This window comes from Emys orbicularis, chromosome 12 (genome assembly GCF_028017835.1).
Source record: "Emys orbicularis isolate rEmyOrb1 chromosome 12, rEmyOrb1.hap1, whole genome shotgun sequence".
In the NCBI taxonomy this organism is placed as follows: domain Eukaryota; kingdom Metazoa; phylum Chordata; order Testudines; family Emydidae; genus Emys; species Emys orbicularis.
The window spans coordinates 38,283,426-38,289,902 of record NC_088694.1 but is presented as its reverse complement, the minus strand read 5'-3'; positions in this window follow the sequence as shown (position 1 = coordinate 38,289,902).

Below are 6,477 nucleotides of genomic sequence, written 5' to 3'. Positions count from 1 at the left end.
GGCTGTGTCTGTTGCTGGATCGACCTGCAGCGGGGACACAAGGGGGAGATGGATGGAGATGGTTCGAGATGGTTCGGGGTGGGGATCTGCCTCCTCTATGGAACCTGCTGGGCCCAAAGCCTCTTCCCTCTCCCATCCCACTCTGCCCCCAAAACCCTGCCCCCTCCTTGTAACTAGGAGGAGGGAGAAAATTGTTCTCCTTAATCTCTGAGGATAGGACAAGAAGCAATGGGCTTAAACTGCAACAAGGGAGGTTTAGGTTGGACATTAGGAAAAACTTCCTAACTGTCAGGGTGGTTAAGCACTGGAATAAATTGCCTAGGGATGTTGTGGAGTCTCCATCATTGGAGATGTTTAAGAGCAGGTTAGACAAACACCTGTCAGGGATGGTCTAGATAGTACTTAGTCCTACCATGAGTACAGGAGACTGGACTAGATGACCTATCAACATCCCTTCCAGTCCTACGATTCTATAATTATTCCCATCCCACTGTGCGACGTGTTGCACTAAGCCCCACTGACACCAGCCCCTACACCCTGTCCTCTCTCCTACTGCTCCCCATGCTCTGAACCCAGGAATCCTGGCTCCGAGGTCTTCTTCCATAGCCACTGGATCATGCTGCCTCTCAGAAAGAAACCCTGCAATAGAATCCCCATATGAGACTGTTCTCTCCTCACTCCCAGCTGGTGGAATCTACTGCAACTTACCTAAGTCCTTGTTCCTTCGCTGTCAATAGAACAATGGATCCCAGCATCTGTTGAGCTGAACCTCGCCCTGATCCTCCTGACCGTCTCGGGGCGGGTTATATAGAGCCCAGCTAGGTATGGAGGGGGAGGAGAGTGAGGGGGAAAACAATAAACAATTGGGTAAGGATGACGTCCCGATATCTTGTAATTAAAAGTAGTGGCCCAGCAGGCAGGGCATGGGTGTGGAATAGACAGGGCTCCTCCAAAACAGCTCAGGGTGTGTCTACCCACCTTTGCTGCCCCTAGTGCCCATTATACAGTATATCATCCCCTTCCCATCACTTACCCATGTGGTGGTGGGACTGATGTTGGGAAAAGATTCTGTCAGGCTGAGCTCTGGAAGCTGTGACTGAGCTGGATTCTCTTACTGCTCCCTGTTATAAGACACTTACTGCAAATCCCAAATGTCTGGGGTGCGTTTGTAAGGGCCTTGGTGTGTCAAAACAAAAAAAATCTCTTAGGAAACAGAGAACCTGCTGCAGAATTCCTGTGTCTCTCCCCCTACAACAGAGTCACTCTGGATTCATAGATTCTAAGGACAGAAGGGGCAATTGTTATAATCTAGTCTGACCTCCTGTATAGCATAGGGCAGAGAACTGCCCCGAAATACTTCCTAAATTAGATCTTTTAGAAAAAACATCCAGTCTTGATTTAATAACTTGTCATCGATGGAGAATCCACCACAACTTTTGGTAAATTGTTCCAATGGTTAATTACCCTCACCATTAAAAATGTTCATCTTATTTCCTGTCTGGATCGTGTGAGACCTTTCTCTGCTAGACTGAAGAGTCCGTTATTAAATATTTGTTCCCCATGTGGGTAATTTTAGACTGTGATCAAGTCACCCCTGAACCTTCTCTTTGTTAAACTAAACAGATTGAGCTCCTTGTATCTACCACTCTAAGGCAGGTTTTCTAATCCTTTCGTCATTCTCGTGGCTCTTCTCTGAACCCTCTGCAATTTATCAACATCCTTCTTCAATCATGGGCACCAGAACTAAACACAATATTCCAGCGGCACCCAAATACAGAGGTCAAATAGCCTCTCTGCTCCTACTGAAGATTCCTCTTTTCTTTCATCCCAGGATCGCATTAATCCTTTTGGCTGCAGCATTGCACTGGAGGCTCATGTAGGGCCAAGAATCAATCCCTGTGGGACTTCACCAAAAACACACCCACTCTGCAGAATCATAGGACATGAAGGGACCACGAGACGTCATCTAGTCCAGTCCCCTGTACTCATGGCAGGACTAAATATTATTTAGACCATTCCTGACAGACGTTTGTAAAACCTGCACTCCCATGTGAATTCTGTATTGTTTTAGCTTTGTAATAAAAATATTGTGCTTTAGCAAGCCAAACGCGTAATAGAAGTCTACGTATATTATGTCAACACTATCACCTTTATCAACCAAACTTGTAATCTCATAAAAAAGCTATCAAGTTAGTCTGACAGGGTTGATTTTCCGTAAACCCATGTTGATTGGCATTAATGACATTACCCTCCTTATTTCTTTAATAATCGAATACTATATCAGCTACTTCATTATCTTGCCCAGGATCGATGTCAGGCTGGCAGGTCTGTAATTACCTGGGTCATCCCGTTCACCCTTTTTAAATATTGGAACAAATTTAGCTTTCTTCCAATCTTCTGGAACTTCCCCAGTGCTCCAAGACTTATTGAAAATCCACATTAATGGTCCAGTGAGCTCCTACCCAGTTCTTAACCTGTTTCAATACATAAGACAACCTCTAACTGTCAGAAACATTCCCCTCCGGAAAAGTGATTCCACAATTAACCAGGTGTTAGTTTGTGGAATCCATTTGTGTAACCCTTAGAGAGACAAGGTGGGCAAGGTAGTATATTTTGTTGGATCAACTTCTGTGGGTGAAAATGACAAGCTTTTGAGATTACACATAGCTCTGTTTATGCTCGAACCACCCACCTTGTCTCTCTAACTCCTGAGACCAATGCAGCTACAACAACGTTGCAAACAACCTATGTGAACTTTATGGATTCTAATTGATTGTATGAGCTCTGCATATGGTCTGAACACTATGCATAATGCTAAATCCCGGTGTGTATTTGAAGCCACTGTTTGCTAGCAAGGACAGGTCACGTATCTCCCACACCCTGTTTGGAAGCCACTACTGGACAATCAATGGTCATTAACCTCTGCCCTGGTAGAACAATGGGGGTGCCAAGTTGTGTGGGTCCTGGTTGATAGTCAGTTGAACAAGAGCTCCTAGTGTGATGCTGTGGCCAAAAGAGGTAAATAGGGGAATCTCCAGGAAGGAGGAGAGAGGTCATTTTACCTTGGTATTGGGCACTGGTGCAACCACTGCTGGAGAACAGTGTCCAGTTCTGATTTCGGACCTACTACACACTATTCCTCTCATGGATGGGGAGATAGAACCCAGGAACCCGGACTCCCAGCTGACATTGTCCTAACCCACTCGATCCTATAAAGAATAAAACCAAGATTGCTGGCTTCAACTTCCACCCTGCTCAGGTCCCAAATCCCACCGGATGCCAGGAACCGAGAGGACCTCTTTAAAGCTGATGAGACTCTAGAAGTGAAGGAGTGTAACAGGGATCAACATGACCTCCTAAGCAAAACCAGGATGAGAGCTTGTTCAGAAGCTTCTGTGAGACCAAAGAAACTCGGGCCCTAAACTCCCAGTTTGCATGGTGATAACACCTGGACTCCTTCCCAGCTTGGCGGGTCCATCAGTTCTACCTGCCAGATATGTTCATGGCAATAACAACTTCCCACAGTCCTGTAGCATCTGCCAGTCCTGCTCCCACACAGGGATGGGCACAAATGTAATTACAGAGGGAGAGAGAGGGGTGTGTCTGGGGATGGTTGGATAGACAGAGAGCAGTTTTTGTACTGATGTAGCTATTAGTCCAGTGCTATCCTAGTGTGCATACAAGTAGAGCAGTATAACCATGCTTTATACCTGTCAGTGACCAGGACATGAGCACTTGTGCCTTGTGGTTGGAGCAGGAGTCAGGCCTAGTGGTTAGAGAAGGAGCTGGTAGTCAGGAATTGGAACTGAGGGTCGGGACCAGGAGGTTACCCAGAGTAAGGTAAGGTAGGGGTAAGGCTGAAGTTAAGGCAGGAGCCAGGCTGGGTCCCAGGCAGGAGCAGGACTGAAACTAGACAGAAAAGGAATTATTGTGATCATGGATGAATGCTTTGAGCAGTTGCTGAACTGCTGCTGCGGGGCTTAAGTGCCAGTCTACTGACTCTTCCAGCCAATCAGGTAGCGTTGCTAATCAGACAGCCTATTACAGGCCAGCTGTACTTGTTAGGGTGCCCTGCTTCCAGGCTGGCTCTGCTGTAGCTTCTCACAAAACTGGGCGACTGGGCAACAAAATGACAGATGAAATTCAGTGCTGATAAATGCAAAGTAATGCACATTGGAAAACATAATCCCAACTCTACATGTAAAATGATGGGGTCTAAATTAGCTGTTACTACTCAAGAGAGAGATTTGGCATCATGGATAGTTCTCTGAAAACATCCAATCAAAGTGCATAATGTGGGGAATCATTTGGAAAGGGATAGATAATAAGACAGAAGTTATCATATTGCCTCTATGTAAATCCATGGTAAGCCCACATCTTGAATACTGCATGCAGATGTGGTCGCCCCATCTCAAAACAGATATATTGGAATTGGAAAAGGTTCAGAAAAAGGCAACAAAAATGATTAGGGGCATGGAACAGCTTCCGTATGAGGAGAGAATAATAAGATTGGGACTTTTCAGCTTGGAAAAGAGACGACTAAGGGGAAATATGATAGAGGTCCATCAAATCATGACTGGTGTGGAGAAAGTGAATAAGGAAGTGTTATTTACTCTTTCTCATAACACAAGAACTAGGGGTCACCAAATGAAATTAATAGGGAGCAGGTTTAAAACGAACAAAAGGAAGTATTTCTTCACACAAGGCACAGTCAGCCTGTGGAATGCTTTGCCAGGGGATGTTGTGAAGGCCAAAAGTTCTTTAAAAAGAACTAGATAAATTCATGGAGTATTGGTCCATCAATGGCTAATAGCCAGGATGGGCAGGGGTGGTGTCCCTAGCCTCTGTTTGCCAGAAGCTGGGAGTGGATGACAGGGGATGGATCACTCAATAGTTGCTCTGTTCTGTTCATTCCCTCTGGGGCAACTGGCATTGGCCAGTATCAGAAGACAGGATACTGGGCTTGATGGACATTTGGTCTGACCCAGTATGGCCGTTCTTATGTTCTTATCTTGACATTCGGAGAAAATGAGGATGTCATCTAGGTAAATGACAACAAATTGATCCAGCGTGTCCCTAAAGATGTCATTTATAAAGTGCAGGAAGTTTGCCGGGGCACTGCACAACCGCAAAGGCATGACCAAATACACACAGTGGCCATTCCATTCATCTCTTTTCTGTATCCTCACCAGGTCCAACTTTGTGGAGACCTTTGCAGGGGAGAATCTTTCAAACAGCTCATTAATAAGTGGTAAGGATGTACCTGTAACCTTTTTCAGAGCTTGGAAGTCCACACAAGGCGAGAAGGAGCTTTCTTTCTTTTCCACAAAGAAGATCTGGGCCCTCACTGGGGACATGGAGGGATGAATCAACTCCTTCTGCTGGTTTTCCTCAAGATAGCTCCGGGGTGCCTATAGTTTGGGTTCAAAGAGGGAATAAATACACCTGAAGGGACCCTCTGTTCCCAGGGGCAGATTGATATGGCAGTCACGGCTGTGATGGGGCAGTAGGGTGTCAATTTTTTTCTGTCCAACGTGTTGGCATATTGTTGACATTTAACAGGAATCCCCAACACAATTGAGGAGGTCATGGGGGTGCCGGGGTCACCTTTGGATCCTCTCTTCATCTCTGAATTCTTTGGAGGACCAAGTAAACCACAACAGGTTGCTGGTCCCAGCTCAGCTCTGGGGAAACAGGATTGTTGGCAAGATGGGGAGTCAAAGAGTACAGTGCCTGACTGCCAGTGGATGCATGGGTTGTGGGCAACGAGGCAGGAGAAACCAAGGACAACTGTTGAATGTGGTGCACAAATTAGCCCATACTGGAGGATTCTTAGTGGCCTCAAAGGGTAGTCAAGTATCGGGGGTAGCCGTGTTAGTCTGTATCCACAAAAACAACAAGGAGACCGGTGGCACCTTAAAGACTAACAGATTTATGTGGGCATAAGCTTTTGTGGGTAAAAAAACCTAATTTCTTCAGATGCATGAAGTGAAAGTTACAGATGCAGGCATTATATACTGACACATGAACTGTGGGGCTCCCCACAGTATAGGCAGAGGCCAGATGCCAGACATCCATCCTTCCCCATGTTGTAGAGGCGGGGCCAGACCTGAGTGACTTGCATGGGCTTGGTGACAGAAAAGGCACCGGTTGTGACGTTGCACTCCATATGCTTTATGGAAATATGCTTATGAATATGACATAACTGGAATATGCTCTATGCTAAATACTCCTTGTATGGTGTCATTAGAAAGCTTGTAATCTACTGAGTGTGTTCATCCTATTTGTTTGTATGTATTATTTCTATATCTGGAGTTAGGAGAATAAGATATAAACCTGTAACACTGATGTAAACAGATTAAGTGGAGGCCATTAAGGGTGCTCCAGAAACAATCAGTTGTAAATGGCCTTAGATACCTGAAAGGCTTCCTGTGTATGTGTGGGCCAGCCCATGGGGAATGGAGACTAGGGGACTTA